A 20,348-nucleotide genomic window follows, 5' to 3' on the forward strand; every position below is an offset into this window, starting at 1 on the left:
TTTTCTTAAATTTCGCACAAATGCACTTTATGTGTCTGGCAGTGTTCTTAGATAGATTTTGTATTGGAATGCATCAAAAATCAATAATGAAAAAAATCCAATCAAGACAGGAGCAGTTGAATTTCACCAAAGTTAACACTCTGATACAACCTAACATCACAAGTGCATTTGAGAAGTTTTATCACCACACCAGCAGAAAGGACCCAGTATATAAAATTAACAGATTCTTTGATATGACAGGGATGCGTTTGAAGTTTTCTGTTTGGAGCACAACTGAACCATGATAGTTAAATTTTGCATTTTAAATTTTAATTCAGGCTATTATATATAAAAATAATTTTACAATAAATGCAAAAATTTAAAAAAAAAAAAAAAACAGTAGGTTCTCTCCAGTGCAATGTAGGGAAGTATGTGAAGTTTCTTCCTGGTGCCCCATGGTGCATCCTTGATTAGAACAGGCAATCAATCTATTTGATTGAAAACTAGGCAGATTTCAATGACAGTAAAAGTATTGGAAGTGTGTAGAACATTCATTGATCCTCATTCAATCCCAGACAACATCGGGTCTCCCTGCTAGTCATTAATAAAATTCAACAGTGTTACCACTACCAATAAAGGGAAAAATCTATCAAGCATGTGTGATCAAGGTGATGATGTATGGAATTGAAATCTGGCCAGTGAGGGTTGAGGACATGCATTGCATGGAGAGAAATGGGCAATCAAGTAATATAGTTAACAGCTAAGAAATCGACAAGAAACAAAATATACCAAAAAATAAAATAAAATAACTTTAACCAAATGCAAGAAAATTTAATTTTCTACCAATTTGCATAGTTTTATAGCTCTTTTTCTTAAATTTCTTTTTTTTCAGAATTTGTTTTCAATTCTCGAATAGCTTTAAGAAACAATGGTTGAACACGTGACCATAAGCTTCAAGATACAGCAACTTATTCTTTAAATGAAGAAAAATCTTTAAAACAATTTCAGTAAATTAAAATTATACAGATCGGTGGAAAATTAAATTGTAATGTGTTTGATGACAATTATTCCTTGTTTTTTTTTTTTTTAATCTTCGATTTCTTGGTTGCTAACAAGACATAAAAAGGAAGGCCATCTTGGATTGTTAGTTGATAAACAGATATCAACGATATCTAATTTATAAAACTCATTATGTCTGTCTGTCCGTATATTTTCAAAAACTATCTATTCCGAAACTGAAAGTCACAGAACGGAGCTAGAGGCTTCAAATGATTGGATTTTTTTATAGACCATTCTTTTTATAGGTCTTTAACTGGTTTAAATAGTTTTTAAGGAGCCAAAAAATAGGTTAAAATTGAAAAAATTGTTATACATTTTGTACATTCATCTTAGTTTATTTTAATCAGTTCATATGCATGTCACATTGGTACAGTGGTAACGTCACCAGCTTTGAATGCTAGTTTTGCTTTCGGTTTCGATTCTAGCTGATGGTACCCAAATACTTTTACTTTTGAGATCACGACTCTATAATATATATATATATATATATATATATATATATATATATATATACAAAGTCTGGGCAAATTGAAATATCATATTTAAGTATATTTTATGCCCGGGCGCCTCCGCGCTAGCCTCAAGTAATTCACAATTGTGTTCTTCGTATTGCTTGCACTGAAGATTATAACAGATCAAAGAGGATAAAAAAAACGAGGAGAAAAAGAACTAACCTCCATTGCGAAAGGGTCATGGACCTTGATGAGGCTTATTGCCACTAAAATTCCAGTGATGACTAATGGTCAGGTCCAGTATTATGTTCTAAAAGATTTGGTTGGTTTGCTTATATATATATATATATATATATATATATATATATATATATATATATATATATATATATATATATATATATAGAGAGAGAGAGAGAGAGAGAGAGAGAGAGAGAATAAATGACAAAAAGTTATATTCCGAAATTCATCATGTTGACCATCTTATAATTTATTCCTTTAATTCAGTTGACTTATACAATTCTTGACAGTATCTGTTTCGTAGCACAAAATCAATCACTTCATTCTTATATCAATCAGTGAATCTATTATGCCCTTAACTCATCAGAAGAAATAGCAACAATCAATCCGTCAAAAGGAATTGAAGTGTGATTTGACATGGAAAAATCCGAAAATTTGGTAGAGAAGCTGCAAATACCTTTCCATTTTTCCATTACACCATATTAAAATGAAAAGGTATTTGCAGCTTCTCAGTTCCTTTTGCCTGGCGTTTTCATGGAGGAAAAGCACACCTTTGCGATTTACCAGTGCTTGCTCCTTCTGGTGCAATGTCCATTGCACATGTTTCATTGCTGCGAGTATAGGTCTACAGTGACAGTTTGGCCTATCGGTAGCAGTTCATAATGACCCACTTGACGACCTATCCACCACATACAAAGCATAATCTTGCGAGGGTTTATAGACGGTCTTGCAGTGTGATAGACAGCATCCTGAGGAGACAACCAATGTCTGGAACATTTGGGAGTTTTGCACAGAACTCCTTTTTCATCACTGGTAAGTACTCATTTGAATAAAGATGCGATACGGTGGCGAAAGCAGCGATATGCAAGCTGCTATTCATCTCTTGTGGACTTTCAACATCATTTGCTGAACTCATTCACTCAGTTTGTACGTCTTATCACGACAGTGTAGGAAACAAAATGTCTTGCAAGCTCACTATGTATTAGACTACATTCCTTTTCAATGGCCGTCTTTAGGAATTCATTACTCAAGACCTGTGGTCATCCACTGCGACGCTCATCACAGAGGGATAAATTTTCCTGCCTTGAATATTTTTAAACCAACGCCTTGCAGTAAGTTCATCCACAGCACAATTCCTAAACGTTTGACATATGCAGCAAGTTGATGCTGCTGCTGATAATTTTAAGTCGTAAAGTAAACCACCCTGAAACAAGATCTTTAGATGCTTCTGTCCTTATCACAGCTGATGGCCAGGCACATTGTACATGCTTTTTAGAACGTGATGTTCCTATTTTTTGATTGTCTGAATTTGAAAATAATTGCTGCACGCATTTCGTATATATTCCAACTTCATTAAATGACTAATTAACAAACAGACAGAACTTTTTTTGGTTACCTAGTATGTATATATATATAAGAGAAAGAAATTTAAACCGTAAGTTGAACTTTACAATCAAAATTTATTGTTCGACTGAATACTGAAAAAAAAAAAAAAAAACAATTTACAAAGTTCTTATTCCGTTGAGTTTCAAAGAATGCTATTCTTGTTATTCTTCTCATCAGAGGACATAAAGAAATCAGCAAATTATATTTGTAGCAATGCTAGAATTTGCTAGTTAAAGCATTAAGTGAAACCGCAATTTATTGTAGTTATAAATTGCCAAATAAAAAAGTTAAAAAAATGTTGGATATGTAAAAAATATATATAAAAACAAACTGCGCATAATATTTCAGCTTGCATGAAAATCCCCCCAAATTATATATATATATATATATATATATATAAACTCAAGCAACGAATGGGAGAAGTTTACTGGTCAAGTGCCATCGTAAGCTTCAATCCAATATAAGTATTAATGTCTATTTTTATCCCAACCAAAAATAAAAAAGCTTGATACTACAAAGAATAACCGAGACCCATTCATGTATTCAAATTTCTTTGACTGGTGGGCTTTTATCATCCCGGAACAGTATTTTTATATATTCACCACAACTACACAGGATTTAATCTCATCTCATCCGTCGTAACTGGATTTAAAACTCCAAAAACTCCTGCATTCCTCTTTCGTTTCGGGACATTTACAGAGGATTACATCACAGTTTGGACTTACGCAATGCGGTTTGATTTCTTTTCTTCTTTTCCTCTCTCTCTCTTTATCCCTTCCGGCAAACCTTATGCAAGCATCAATTTACAAACATCACTCTACAAAAACTGTATTTTACACTCTATGGCCAACATCATGGAGTGAAGTTTCATGAAATGCTAAAACCAGCAAATCTTTAGCTTCGCTATCTTTATGATCTGCTAACTAGCTTCTTTCCTCTGATGAAAAGAACCTTACATTCTTTGAAACTCTACGGAATAAGGATATTTAACCACCCTTCTTTATGGCAGTATTCTGTTAAAAAAATACATTTTTGCGTGTAAATCTCCAGTTTAGAGTCTTTGTTTATGCTTACGATGTACATACATACATACATACATACACATATATATATATATATATATATATATATATATATGAGTGATGGGACAATTCCAACCTTTTTCCTGATTTCGATACAATTACTGATTCCAATTCTGAACATTTAACTATAGAGTTGTTATTCCCCCACCCCCTGATTACCATAAAAACACATTCTAAATGTGCAGGTACTTTATCAAACGTAAAAACACATTTGTGGAAAGGGGAGGAGTGATCTACAGATTTCAGTTTTTCTGGTACTTGAAAAGCAACAAATATTTAGTATTATTACTATCAGCAGTGGAAGATTTTATCTGAAAAAAAAAAAAATAAAAAAAAAATAAAAAATAAAAAAAAATAAAAAAGATAATTAAAGGAATCGTTTTTGGCATTAGAAAATAGACAAAGTTTTCTGATTCTGATACCAATTAATCATCCCAACACATATATATATATATATTAGACATTAAAAGGAGATTATAGATAGATATATAAATACCCGTTCACATACCCCTTTCACGATAAAGCCAGAACCCAGAATTAGATAGAATCGAGCAATTGCATCGACAACGGACAACGCCAGACCCAAAGTGGGTTTCGATGTATTGCACCTCATCAGTGACATGCTCCGACATAGGCGCGAATCCAGGTCGTCGCACTCATGAAGTGTGCAATAACCATATGGGCCACGGTGCAATCTATTGGCTATGCCTCAATTTTTAAAATTCTTATCCAGTTCTACATTCTACCAGGTGACAAGCAACGTGTCCTATAGAACTAAGATAGTTACTGCTGGTATGCAGACGGTAGATATCACATCTACAAACATTAACTGAAATTATCGTGAAAGGTGTATGTGAACGGGTATTTATATATACATATATATATATATATATATATATATATATATATATAAAATGAAAATTACAATTAAATTTACTAAAATGATCCAAGATGGTAAAATTAAAGTATATTATAAATATTAAAGAATTAATATTTATAAAGTTATCTCAGCCAGATGTTAAAGCTTGATAAAACCAAATAGGAAATAGAGCTTATATATAGAGCTTTCTTGAAGTTATACATTTGGATTTTACCGTCACTGGATTATTATCTTCCACCAGACTATCCATTCATGTGTAATCACCTTTTTCTTCACCATATTCCCTCTGCTTCACTTTTTTTGTTTTCAAGTAAGACCTTTGACTTACTTGTTGTTTCATCAAATACTTTTGCATGCAAAATCCGATCCCGCATTTTGCTAATTCCTACCCTCTGATGAGAAGGAAAGTATTTCTTCGAAACTCCACGGATTAAGGACTATCCACTTATCTAGTGTTTCCTTTTCAGATTAAATATTTTTTAACTCATTTCAAAGTTTTTTTAACATGTTTTATTAACTGTTTGCTCGTATATATGTATATATATATATTTTTTTTTTTTTACAAGAGGAAAATATACTGATAATAGAAAAATATATACTGGCGTATATAGATTTATTGATTAATTTGAAACAAGGGAATACAATACAGTGTGTAGGGGTTATGAAAGCTCTTTAGGCCAGGCATTTCAAAGCCTAATGCTTCTCTTCATCATCAGAAGGGTGATGCTAGATAATGAGATAAAGATCCAACACTTGGACATTAAATGGTATCCGTTGTTTCAAATTGATTAAGAAATCTTTTTACACCAGTATATATTTTGATATATTTACTATTATATAAAAGTTAGTGCATGTGTGTGTGTGTGTGTGTGTGTGTGTGCAAAAGTTCCTTCTTCATAGGTTTCGAAAAGGCTGAGCCTATCTTTTGCAAATTTCACACAAAAGTAATTTATGTCTGGCAGTGTTCTTAGATATTTAAATGGAATTGTAGAAGGCGGTACAATGCAGAAGTAACGGAAAGACACAGGCTGAAGCAGGTGAGAAATTTATTAATACAACTTATAAATACATGTGTACATATTCATATTTCATATGCGCAGTATATTTATATTTGCACAGTGGTTACCTGGGAAAGTCGGTCTGGTTGTATGTCCGTGTAATATAATATTTCGAGAAAGATCTCTTCGTCAGATGTTTACTTGACTTTGACAAACGTGTAGATATGTTTTGTACAGAAATTCATCCGATAAGAATCGAAAATCAAAAAAACTCCGATCTTAAAAATAGTCTTTCTTCTCTTATAGATAAAAAAAAAAATCAATTTTTACAGGGGAATATTTTACGTTACACCACTGCAGTGGCGTAGCTAGACCTTTTGCTGCCCGGGGCGGTAGTAAAATTTGCCCCCCCCCCCCGGCATCTGGGTGCGTGGAAAATTCGTCCATTTTTGCTAGGTAGGAAAACTGGTCCATTATTATTATTAAGTTAACATTTATTCTGTAGTTGCTTAATTCTCATACCTTGCGAAAATTAGTTCTACGGTATCTAATTTTCCTAAATTCAATTAAATTAAAATATGAAAACTGATTTTTAATATTTTTTATTCATTTGAGATTTTATCTGTTTTCCTTTTGTTTTAAGTAGATGGTGGAGGTTGCCCGGGGTGATTTTGTCCGATCCCCCAGCTAGCAATTGTAAAGCTTACAAGGAGTTATAAAAAGTATGCTACAAAAACAAACGTTTGATACTTTCAAAGTCTTAGCCTCATGAATTGGACAGTAATAAAATTAATGAATTCAAACTTTCGCATCTAATGTTATTTCCTCTTTGATGTCGGTGTATATACACCCAAATATTCAACTTTCTTTTCGCACCTATTCGATAAAAATTTATATGAAAGTTCCCCTTTAAGTATGAAATCTTTCTGAGGTCATTTTGGTTTTTTGGTGCTTGGCCAAAGCCTGGGCTTGGCCCTATCCTGTTAGGTCAGCCAGTCACTGAGTATATCTCCAGAAATAATTAATGCTTGCATTTTTTAAACTTAGTGATTAAAATGAATTAAAGCAATTTATTCTCAATTAATGGAAATTTTGAAAACTCCAAACTGTTTAACTATTTATCAAGTAATAATTTACAATTGCGTTTGGAGTTTTCAAAATTTCCATTAATTGAGAATAAATTGCTTTAATTCATTTCAAGATCGGTTTTTAATGTAGAGAAAGTTCAACCTAGATTAAAACAAAAAAATTGCCTCAATCTTGAAGGATATATTTATATATATATTTGTTTTTTGAAGGTTAACAGATTATCAAATGCGGGGAGGGGGGGGGCAAATATTACGATCACCGCGGGCTGCAAAGACTGTTGCTGTTTAATTTTTCAACATTTTTCAAAACATATAAAGCAACTGCTTTCTTTGAAAGGTTACATAGAGAATTTATGCAATTTAAAAAAATTGTTTTACAAATAAAATAAATTTACATCGTATTTTGAGGTTATTCTCATTTTAGTTTTAGTGATAATTTAAAAATAATAAATATTTATAATTAGTACCAATAATGAAAAATTAAATTAAAAATTTAAAAGAATCGGTTTTGGAATCGTAAAATAGGGACACATTTTTCCAATTCCGATACCTCCAATACTTCAGATTTTTACAAACTTTCGGTATAAAATTTCAGATTTTTTGTTAGCTTTTATATATTTTTCTATTTTCTATTTTTATCCTCTCAAAATGCCGCCCCTGCCATGCGCTGCTCGTAAATAAGAGACACATTTTTCTGATTCTGATACCTCAAAAATTTCCGACCTTTTTCAGTATAAAATGTCAGATTTTTTGTTAGATTTTGTTTATTTTTATTTATTTATTTCTACTTTCTATTTTTACTCTCTCAAAATGCCGCCCCCTGACATATGCCGCTTGCAAAATAGGGACACCTTTTTGCGATTCCAATAACTACAAAAGTTCCCATTTTTTACAACCTTTTCGATATAAAATTTCAGATTTTTTGTTAGCATTTTTTTCGATTTTCCCCTTTTACCATCTCAAAATGCCGCCCCCCTGACGCTCAGAAAATAGGGACACATTTTTCTGATTCCGATACCCCCCAAAATTCCGATTTTTTACAACCTTTTCGGTATAAAATTTCATATTTTTTGTTAACTTTTGTTTATTTTTATTTATTTTTTCTACCTTCTATTTTTACCCTCTCAAAATGCCGCCCGGGGCGGACCGCCCCCCCCTTAGCTACGCCAGTGCACAACTGTAACCTTGGTCGGTGTAACATAACATATTCCTCTGTAAAAAATTGTTGTTTTTTTTAATCTACAAGAGAAAACTATTTTTAATAATATCAAGCCCAAATATCAGCTGACATGATGATGTAAACAAACACGGACAGAATTTGATGAACAACATTATCATTATTTTTTTTTTTTTAATTTTTTGCAAATTAGTACACTGGGTAAATTATTTCTCAGAATATATAATCTATGATCCTATAAACTGGTTCTTTTTTGTGTATTGATTGATATTAATATTAAAAAGCCTTTTTTCTTTTTTTTTTTTTTTTTTTACATAGGCATCACCACATTATCAAGGCCAAGAGGCCACTCAAGGATAAGAGTTAAAGAGTGTACAGTAGAAATTGGACAATATAGTAATCATTAGTAATGAAAATTTGGTAACTTATATGGAACGGCTCATCAAGAACTTATTTACGTTAGACTTGAAGACAACCATATTGTAGTCAGCCGGAAAGCAGGAAAACGGAAGACAATTCCACAGGCGTGCAGTTCTAAGAAAGAAGCTTTATTCATGGAATCTACGTTTAGGTTTAGATTTATTTAAAAAGAAAATACAACTTTGTTATATATGGATCGTAGAATTGCATTCACTAGCAAAAGATTTAGCTAATCTGCATATTCTTTTAAACATTCACTTCAATTAATTCCCTATTAGTTTATTCGGTTTTCTTACGGAATGATCATCTTTAGTTAACTATTACGTGTAATTATATTCATGCAGATATTCCACATGATTTATACTTGCATAATATTTGCGTAAAAAACTTATAGTAAACACAAACCTTTCTATATATATATTTATGTATGCATATATAGATTTGTCTAAAAAAATTTGCCTACAAAACTCCTCCATCAGTTTTTGGTCTACAGACATGAAACTTAATATATAGGGTAGTCGAACACATGCGAAACTTTAAATTTGGGTTTTAGCTGGGGAAAATCATTGCAAAAGTGTGAAAATTAAAAACATAAACTTTGCCAGGTGACGGTCAAATGACGTCATTACGAATATGCATGCATGGTGTAATAGCTATTGGTTCATGTTTTAATTTTTAGCCTTGCAGTAAACATGTCTTCATAGTACAATCATTAACGTCAAAGCAAAAATTAAATTGTAAGCTAAACGTTTTGGTTTCGCTTCTCAGTGGTGGCGCACTAGGTGTGTCACTGTCAGAAACTTTGTGAAAAATATTGAATAATTCGATCCCCCTGTCTTTCCAAGCTTATAACTACTCCAAAAATGTAATTCAAACCCAATTTTTTTTTTCAATTAAAGGAACAAGGACCAAGGTTTCATTTAAAAAAAGAAAAAAGGGTTTTAAACTTCGGACTTTACAGGTAAATTTCTAAAAACACTTCTTTTTTTGTTTTAAATTTGAATATATTATTTCTTGATCTTTTATCTTCTATTTGTGATATATAAAACTTTGGTGAGTAAATTAATTATTTACTTTTTAATAGACATTTCAAAATGGGAGGGTGTGAATTTAAAAAAAAAAAACGTTTGTCTAAAATATTGTATCCAGTTTATTGGAAAGAGCATAAAATTTCACATTGACCCTGAAAATATCGTAAAAATAGAATCAATAGAAAAATTTTGATAGATTTTTAAAGTTTAAAAATTGAAAATACTGAACTCGTAAAACTCAATTAATTTCATTACCGTTTTTTAAAAAATAAAATTTCTATTACTTTTTATACAACTTTAATAGTTTATTTTGGAAGTATAATCCATAAAGAAAATAAATAATAAACAACCCACTTTTAAAAGAGAAATTACGAGTTTTTTTATATTTTATTTTCAGTTTCGTGTTAGGGGTGTCAAAAATTCCTACAAAAATTCTGATACACCTAGTAGTACACCCGCCGGCCCGGTAACATAAGTGCATAAGTACAAATAAAGTGATTTTTAATATCGTATTCAGCTAAAACAATAACAAGCGGCACTTGAATGAATGGTTTATTTTATTGCTACACCGTAATCACGTGATTAAAATTTTAGCAGACGAAGCACTGGGAGTCAAAAGATTAAGGAGAAATCATGTTTTCAAGGATGTGGCCAAGTTTATCTATACAAATCGTTAATGCTCCAATTTTAAACGTCTACGGGAGATAACTCGTGCCGCCAAAAAGAATTTATCTCCCTTCATTTTTTTAAAACTTTTTTTTACTTTAAACAAAATGTATTGCCACGTTTTGGCCTTAAGGCCAAGATCCAAGTGCAGTATCTGTTCTGATGCTACACTTCAATTTTTCGTTCTCGGTTAGTGGATGAGAAATCCTTCACGACTGAGACAATTTTTTTAATTTTGTTCTTTTTCTCCACATTAAAAAATGACCCTGTTGTCTACCTTTGGCGCACAAGTCATTTATTTTTTTTCAACTTTTTAAATCATTATTATACGTTGAGTCCAATATAAGATAATAAATACGAAATTTGCATTAAACAAAATATCATATTTAAGCGTATTTTACGACCGGGCAATGCCAGGCGGCCTGTTAGTAATCAATAGAGGATTGATTCTATAATAATACGTACACAATCTGCATAAATTAAAATATCATGTTTAAGCGTTTTATAGGACCAGGCAATGCCGGGTGGTCAGCTAGTTATCAATATAGTTTCCTTTTATATCCAAGTTCCACTTGGCTGTCAAGCTTTTTATTATATCGAAAAGTCTCCATTTAATAGGCGTGTCCAAAATATGAAAAAATAAACAATTGTTTTTTTTTTTAATAAATTAAAATCTATTAAAATCCATTATTCTTGTGCAATTTTTTTTTTTTCCAGAAAGATAAAAGCCTGAATTTTATCATCTGAAAAGCAGAATAATATAAAACTTTTTCTACTATTTTTAATAGAATTTTAAATTTTTAAATTTCCCAAAACCACACAATTCAATGCCATTTTTTGTCTTGATCGATAAAACTTGATTTTTGGTAGATACTTCATCAAAAAATACGGCACTACTGCATGTCAGTGACATGAGGGGAATGTGTGTATTTTAGTTTCCAGAACCACCGATACATGTCACTTGTCAGCCAAAGAATAAGGGTCGTGGAAACTAAAATTATATTTTGCTAAATTTTTATACAATTTTTCTGTACGAAAAAAAAAAAATTATTATTAAACCTCTATAAATGTTTCATGTTTTTTAAATTTTGCTCCATTTTTATACAACCTTACTGGGAAAAAAAAAACACAAATAATTCTAAAAACAATCTATAAATGTTTTGTGTTCCTATTTACAATGTCTTCCCACGGGACAGAGTTAGACACCAGGGTCGTTTTTTAATGTGGAGAAAAGGAACAAAAATAAAAATAATCTCAGTCGTGAAGGATTTCTCCTCCACTGACAGAACAAGAAATTGAAGTGCAGCAACTGAAGAACAGATGCTACACTTTGATCTTGACCCGAAGGCCAAGTTGCAACTTGTTTTGTGTTTGTATCATATTTATTATTTTACTAGCGGGAGCACCCGGCATTGCCCGGGTGTTTGGAGGTGTAAAAGAAAAAAAAAAATGTTTTGGTAGGTAGGTAGGTAGGTAGGCTCGAACCTGAACCCTTGAGGTTAACAGGCTGATGACTTCCCGCCACGCTACAATGGCAGAGAAGTGAGAATGTGTGAAATAAAATCATTATAAGTGATGTGACAGGTGCGTGTTTAATGAGGTCAAACATCACGCCACAGGGAATGAAAAGTGGCAGGTGCGTGCGGAATTTAATTCCGCACTTAATTTTACTGCGAGATAGTTCTTTTAGGTTTGTTTTTTTTACCTAACTTTGTCTGGTCTTGTTTCTCCAATGTGTTGGAGAAAACCAGTTCCCCCTTTATTAGGGGAGTGTCCAAATGAAAGCAATTGTCTGAAAAACCGACATTGACCAAACGTCCATCGCTTTCTGGACGTTCCTTAGTTTCACGTCAGTTTCGCTTTTATACGAAAAAGACGAATCAACACGTGAGAAGCCAAAATAGCAATAATTTTGTAAAGGTTACCATAAATAAATCTAGCCGCAAAGCACGTTCACAATTTGTACATATTATGATCTACACGGTATATAAGAAGTTCTAAGCGATAGTACCCCCCCCCCAAGAACACTGGCGAAAAAAGCCTTTCTTGGACATACAAAAACTCTCGCACACGTTTTGCCTTTTATATAGATTTTCAGTTATGAATCAATCATTGAAACTAGACATCAGTTTTCTTTCGAAGAACAGGGGTCGATAATTCGTCTTTGTTGCTAATATGTAACTGACATGCAGAAGTGCCAAAAATACTTACTCCCTCCTTCCGTTTTGGCTGCGCCTACCATTTAAACACTCCTTACATACTTCTTTGATCCCCTTACATAGTGGGAGGAGGGAGGCATCGATTAATTTAACTCTGAAAGTTTCTAAATCTAAATTCAGTGATTTTCCAGAATAGCCAACAAAGTAAAAAGGGGGTTAAAAAAATATATAAATAAATGTTACCAAAGGCAATATAAATTACTCTTCTACCTATCTGAAGAAATTTTTGCGTTTTTTTTTTAACTTATTTAACAGGTTTTTTTTTGTTTTGTTTACATAAAAATAAAGGTAGTGTCAAGCACAAAGAACAGATTCATGATCTCATTGGAGCCATGATCAAGTCTCGATAATCGCCGAAAAATCGAAAATTAAACAAAATACTGGTAGAACATCACATTTTCGCACGATTGGTAACATTTATTGGATTTTTTTTTATGGCCAATGTGCACTGGTTATCCAACCTCCAAAGTGTGTTTAGTTCGAAAACCGTTCTTAACATAGGTAGGGGGTATTTGTTCCGAAAGCCGTTCTTAACACGGGGAGGTTGGGAGTGTTTATTTCGAAAGGCATTTTCGGTATTTGTACAGTTTGATCAAGACATTCAAAAATGAAAATATCGAAAAAAAGGTTATATTGTATGCATCTGTTTTGGACTGAAGATCTCAGAAAAAAAATTTTCATATAATTTGATCGAGTAGTTTTTTTTTTTTGCTTTTTTATTTTTTTACAGCGAAAAAACACGTTCTTATGAGAGCGCACTAAAGTCAGCCATTATGGAATTTGTTGAACACGCCATGGGGAGATAACCCAATGTAAAGCGCCGACACTCCCTCCCCATCTTTAATACTAGCTTTTCTTCCTAAAAATTGAACCTTTTGCTCGGTATCATAACAAATTGTTTTTTCGCTGTAAAAAAAAAAACTACTTGATGAAATTAAGTGATTTTTTTTTCAGAGAACAACTTCATTCCATAACGGATATGTACAATATAACCTTTTTTGCGATATTTTCATTTTTTAATGTCTTGATTAAACTGTACAAGTACCGCATTTTCTTATTTTCAACCTCCCAATAATCAACTTCTTAAAGGTAAGTGTTCAGTTCAGTGCGCTTTCACTTCTTCTAACAGTGTTTTGTTTAATTTTCGATGTTTGAGCCATTATCGAGCTAGCCTAAGACACCACCATTGGATGGAGCTATTACATCAATAATATGCACTTGTGTGTGTGTGTGTGTGTGTGTGTGTGTGTGTGTGTGTGTGTGTCTTAAAGTGACTGAGACAGTAAGATCTGACACAGATAAAAAGATTTCTTCTGTAAAACCACAATAATTGCAAATCAAATTGACATGGTATCATAGGTTTCAAGCCGGTAGTTGATTAGGTTCTTGTCCAAAATTCAACCTAAGAAACAAAAACACAGAAAAATCTTTGATATACGTACCCGTCAGAAAACGAAAACGTCATATTTAAAAAATCGGTACTCATGCAGAAAAGGTACCGTGCTGAAATAATATTTAGAAACCCATTCTTCTGTACTTTCACCTAACAATTTAATAAACGAGATACCGTAAAACTTGAATTTAATTCGAAAATTTAAAAAAAAAAAAAAATAGCACGGTACCTTCTCTGCATAAGTCTGCAAATACCACGTATAATTGTTCGAGTATTATTTTTCTTTTTTTAACTATGAAAATCAAATTTTACGAGGAAGCGATATACGTTGTGTCGTGCGTGATCTGCCATAAGACGGATACGGCCACCGAGAGTAAGGTAGCCGTGATACAACTCAATTCGAATTACCGATATCAAAATCGGCCTTGTAATGACTACGCTTTACTATAAAAATCGTGATTTAAAAAAAATATTTTTTTTATGAAAAAAAAAAAAAAAATACTTGATCAATTTACGTGATTTTTGAAATATGACATTTTCGTTCTGTGACGGGTAAAGACTTTTCTGTTTTTTTTTTTTGTTTGTTTGTTTTTTTTTCTTTTTTTAAATTAAGCCTAACTGAAAAAAAAAAACACCGCTATATTACGTTCCAAGCTTGAAACCTCCTATGGTATCATGTTGCTTTGATCTGATTTTAAACAATATTAATAAATAAATAAATAAAATGCTCACACACACACACACATATATATATATATATATATATATATATATATATATATATATATATATATATATATATATATATATGACAGAGAGAGACGAGAGACTTATAGAATATATATTATGTGGTACTTATGCAGAATTCTGAAATAATTACATTATTTCGAAACTCATTTTGAAAATCCTACCTAAAAACGTCTGCATAAGTGTATATATATATATATATATATATATATATATATATATATATATATTAGTGTTCACTTGATGCACGAGTACAGTTACGTTGTAGTATAAAAATATACTTATGTCAGGTATGTTTGTCATAGAAACATAATAAGGGGTGGATAGAGTAAATAAAAAAAAAAAAATGGTCCAAAGAAACTCGTTTACCTTTAAAGATCCTGGATTTTTCAGATTTTATATTTAAAAAGACAAGACATTTTCGCCTCTGGGATTTCTTTCTATTTGTATAAATGTATATTTACATACAAGCCACGGTCGTCAGTTAAATAGGGAGCCTATGGGTCTAAATGAGGTCCTTTACAGAACCTGGGATCCACGGGGTCATAGAATAAAACATTACAAGAAGAAAGTAAAACTGATTAAAGCCTTTTTACCTTCTTGTGTTGTTTTTTTGTGTGTGTGTTGTTTAGTTTTTTTCACCGGAAGACGGGAGAGAAAGCGGAAGTTATGCATGGGAAACACGCATGCGCATTTTAGCTACATGTGCTGAAATGTATAAACGGAAGTTAATAAAGCGGAAATAGGAATCATGGGAAAACAGAGCCCAACTATTTTATTTTTATTTTATTTTTGTGACAAGTTGCAAACGAGGCTTGGTTGGCAAGCGCTTGTTTATATGTTGTTTTGTTTTCTGAGGCTCTTATTTAGAATTCAACCGTATTAAAAAAAAATAAAAACAAAGCACAGAAATATCAAAAAAAAATATCTTTATGATGTACGTACCCGTGACGGAACGAAGATGTCATATTCCAAAAATTCACATAAATTAATCTAGTTTATTTATAAGAGCATAAAATTTTAAAAGTATGCAAAAGAACATGAACAAATAAGTCCACAATAATTCACATCTGCGAGATCAGCCTTGTAATGTTTCTATTTACTTGCGGGCAAAGTTAGACATAAGGTCGGTTTTTAATGTGGGGAAAATCCAGCTCCGAAAAAATGAGGCACTTAAAATTGCTTCAGTCATGAAGGATTTCTACTCGACTGACCGAGGACAGAAAAGTGAATTGTAGCATCAGAACAGATACTACACTGTGAGGTTTTTTATCATTTATTTTTTCTTAAATGTAAAAATTACAAATAGTAGTCAAAAAATAAACAATTAGGCACAAGGCCAACTTAAAAAATGGGGAGGGGGGTCGGTAGTCATCCTTGTCACCGTACCTTTTTACTTGCTAAAATTCACGCTCGCAACAATCACTACAGGGGCTGTCCTACTTACTGTTCCTAAATCAAATCGATTTTATATATATATATATATATATATATATATATATATATATATATATATATATATATATATATATATATATATAAAACAGAAAAAATTGATCGTTTAGAAACTAATCTGAGTGCCCAGAGCGTTGCCCGGGTGTTTGGAGGTTTATGTTGAGCAAAAATAAAAAGAAGTGGTAGTAGCCAAGCAGGCTCGAACCCATACTGCGAAGGAAGAAAAGAACGTGAAAAACAAAAAAAAAAAACATGACGTTTTTGCTGTTGCGTCCATCGCAAAACCGGAAGTGTCGAAGGTTTAAATTAAGGCTAGTCAATCGAAAAGAGAGGATGCCTTTCGAAAATATCTGCGAAAAAAGCGACCCCTTCTTGTAGAAAAGTGCCCAGTTGAAGCTGAAGGAATAAATATTTTTAGCCAATTCTTTTATATTTGTCGTCTGAAGGGTCGAGCTTCAAAACGATACTGATCTCGTGGAAATCCGTCGTCTTCGTCAAAAGTTTTAGGCAGATGTACATACATACATACATACATACATACATACATTTAAACGAACAACAGGAGTAGAAAAAGATTTCATTGGTTAGGGGTGGGGAAAAATCAATCTAAAAAGAGAAAAGTTCTTAGTAGGGCCCTCCCAACCCTAGGGCCCTCCCAACCCTCACTAGAAGACAGACCGACCACTATTTTCCAGCTTGATGAAAGCCAAAATTTAGCAGGTCGATCCCTAAGGGGTTTGAGAAATTAAGTTTGGGACACAAAAAAAAAAATGGGGTAGTTGGGGGTGGGTACACTCAAAGTTTGGGGGTAAAAAAGCTTGGGATGAAAAAAGAATGGGGGCAGGCAACTTGGAGTTCTCTATCAGAAGAGGAGAGGGGGACCATTCACTCAGCTAGCTAAAAGAAACAAGGCTTACCTTACTGGGACTGGGGTCTGGCAAGATTAGGAGCCACATGCACCATGCCTAGGCGAGCAACACATACTCTAACTTGCTGCCTTAATCCATTATCTTTCGAAAGCCGTAGGATGTAATCTCTTCTTATCAGTCCTGATCTTGACCTTCAATTGGTGTTTGAAGAATGCAACCAGAGCTTCTTTCTTAGAACCGCACGCCTGTGGAACTCTCTTCCATTTGCCTGCTTCCCAGCTGACTACAACTTGGTTGTCTTCAAGTCAAACATAAACAAATTCTTGATAAACCGCCTCCATAAGTTATCCAAGTTATCAAATACCCATTACTAACGATTACTATATTATCTCATTGACTACTGTACACGCCATAATCCTTATCCTCGAGTGGCTTCCGGGCCTTGATCAGTGGTGACTCCTATGTAAAAAAAAAAAAAAGATCCTGATCTGCCCAAGATTCAATTGCACGCTTCTCATTCAGTCTTGGCATCCACGCAACCATTCTGGCTACGATCAGGAGCATGAGAATCACTATTTGTTTCTCCCCATTCCATAGTGGCCTGGCATTGTGCACGACAACGACACATTCAGCAGGCGAGGATGCTCGGGATCGATGCGAGGCATCACCTCATTGACGTGTCCAATACCAACAGAGATCACTGCAATCGAAGAAACCATGCTCCAGTGTTTCTTCTGCTTAGGTTCCGCACTCGGGCAAACTCACTAGTTTGGCACTGCGTTGTATGATGTTCAGGGGCAACGCATTTCGGGACAGGAAAAATTCCGAGATATTCATTATTCCTGTGCCTGGTACCCAGCTCTACCGGGAGTGGAACTCCTCTTCCAACACTGTTCCAAAGACCAAGAAATCAATATTTGCCATCTATATGTATAAAAGTGAAAATGTATGTATGTATGTGTGTATGTACGCTTTTCCTCGATGTCCACAAAAGGCTTCTGTCAGAGAAGCGCTCGCTTGGTTCACAACTTCTTAAAACTTTTTATATCATCTATAAATTGTAATATCTCACACTAAACCACGGAGCTCGCCTGTCTATTTAATTTTATTGACTTTCAAACGTTAATTATTCCACATTTCCCGCATCGGCATGAGAAAATGGGCCACGTTGCCAGATTCTGCCCTCAAAAGAAGACTGCGGCCGAGACGACCAAAAAGATCGAAGTTGTAGCTGCAGGGAACGAAGAACCCGCTAAAGAAGACCAAGCAGGGACGAGCAAATGGAGTACGGTCGCAGCGAAGAAAAACAAGAAGGCCGAGCCGGCTCCACAAACCGTAGTACGATCAATGGCAACAATACCAAAAGGAAGCAGAGGGGCAGCTCCTCGGGCTCCGAGAGTGAGGAAGATCAGCACCAGGAAAAAAGAGAAAGAAAAGAGGAGCAGAAAGACCAGCGCCCTGAGCTTCCTGATAAAACCACCCCCCAGAAAGAAGTTCAGCCCACCCCTCCCCTGTTCACTACCCAGGATTCCGAGATGGAGCAATCGGGTGCTCCAGAAAATCCTGAAAATCCAAGCAAAGAAGTACCCAAAGAAACCCCCAAAAATGAAGAACAGACAAAGTCGGCGGCCCCGAGGGAGGAAAGGACCAGGAAACTCCCTTTCTGGCCCGGGAAAAATATCTGCTCCGCCGACTTAAGCCATACGGTCAGTGCCCTCAACGGACGACAAAGAAAATTCCTAAAAGAACTAGAAGCTCTCAAGATGGTGGATGGGAAGGAGGTCACTGACCCTATGAATTTCAGGGAGGCTCCATCTCACATTACCTTCGTCCGGGTGAACAGGGGAGGCAGAGCTAAGGCTCTGTGGAAAATGATTGAGGAAGGAAAAAAGGCCTTCACAGAGATCAAAATAGTAGACGGGGAGCACCCATCACTCGGCAAGATAGCCAGGCAATGTGAAGGGAGGGTCCCACTTTACGTTCACCCTTCCTTTTATAGGGCACTAAAAATGACGTTCCCCCTGGACGTGGGGGGCCTGGCTCGAGACGGACGGCTTACGTCCGACCTGCTCACGGGCAGTCTCGGTCAGGCCTTCGACGTCCTGACCCCCGAGGATTTTAGACCCCTAGTAGACGAATACTACTAAGTAGTGAAACATGGAAACGAGCTTAAATCTAGCTAGTTTAAATGCGAGGGGCATGAGATCCCAAAGCAAGGCTGCTCGCGTGCTGAGGGATCTCGTGGCCCTTGAGGTAGATGTAGCCACCATACAGCAGACCCACTTTGTTGGGGCCGGGGACTGCGATGTGCTGGTGAACGATTTTGATGTTTACTCAGCATATGGCAGCCTCCGGAGCCGGGGGGTTTCTGTACTAGTGAGTCGCACTCTGTCTGCGACGGTTACACTTGTCCACGCGGACGTTCATGGGAGGCTGGTCGTGGTCGATGTTGCCGTTAAAAGCAGCGCGTTTCGGATCGTGGCAGTTTATGCGCCTAACTTCCCCAGCGAGAGGGTTTCCTTTTTTCGGCGGGTGAAGGTGTTTCTCTCTTCGGGTCCGGAGCGGGTAGTTTTAATGGGGGACTGGAATGCCATCCTGGACCCCAGCATAGATAAGTTTGGGGGGGTTAGAGGGTCGGGGGGGTGTGAAAGCAGCCTGTCTGACCTGATGGCCTCGTGCGATCTGGTCGATAGGTTCCATCTGGATCACCCCAGGAGGAAGATGTGGACGTGGCAATCTAACTCGGCCGCCTGTGCAAGTTCATACTTGGACAGGATGTTAATTAGAAGGGGCGATATAGATTTCCTATCTTGTCCCACGTTCCACTGGTTAGGTCATTCGGACCACAAACTCGTGTTGGCCCGTTTGAAATTAGGTAATAGGCCTAGGTTGGCTGGCTACTGGAAGATGAACGTCTCCTTATTGGAGTCGGTCGACTTCCGGGAGCAGCTGACGACACTAATTCAGAGGGAGTTAGTGGGGGCGGTTACCGGGAGTAGATGCTGGGTTAACCTTAAGGCTACCATTAGGCGCTTTTGTGTCCAATACAGCCAACACTTCGCGTTAACTAGGGCTCGGACCAAAAGGCACTTAGAGGATAGACTGACCCGGGCGGTGGCAGGGGGAGATTCCCTAGAACTAGCTCTAGTTAAGGGGGACCTTAATCGCTTGGCTAGCGAGCGATATGAAGGTCAGGTAGTTAGGGCT

At 35.1% G+C, this 20,348-nt stretch overlaps 1 protein-coding gene across 2 annotated transcripts in view; it reads right to left on the bottom strand.

Annotated features, from left to right (window-relative positions):
• The window catches only part of LOC145268710 (protein zer-1 homolog), a 159,134-nt gene extending 143,602 nt beyond the window's left edge, over nt 1-15,532 (bottom strand). The window contains exon 1 of one of the 2 annotated variants that reach the window (XM_080124248.1): nt 15,187-15,532. The gene's annotated coding sequence lies outside the window, so the exon portion shown is untranslated. The remainder of the gene's footprint in view (nt 1-15,186) is intronic. The other variant, XM_080124250.1, reaches the window with a different exon arrangement.
• Between the last annotated feature and the right edge of the window lie 4,816 nt (nt 15,533-20,348).

The sequence above is a fragment of the Euprymna scolopes genome, chromosome 44, assembly GCF_053919585.1.
Source record: "Euprymna scolopes isolate OS-2025 chromosome 44, ASM5391958v1, whole genome shotgun sequence".
In the NCBI taxonomy this organism is placed as follows: domain Eukaryota; kingdom Metazoa; phylum Mollusca; class Cephalopoda; order Sepiida; family Sepiolidae; genus Euprymna; species Euprymna scolopes.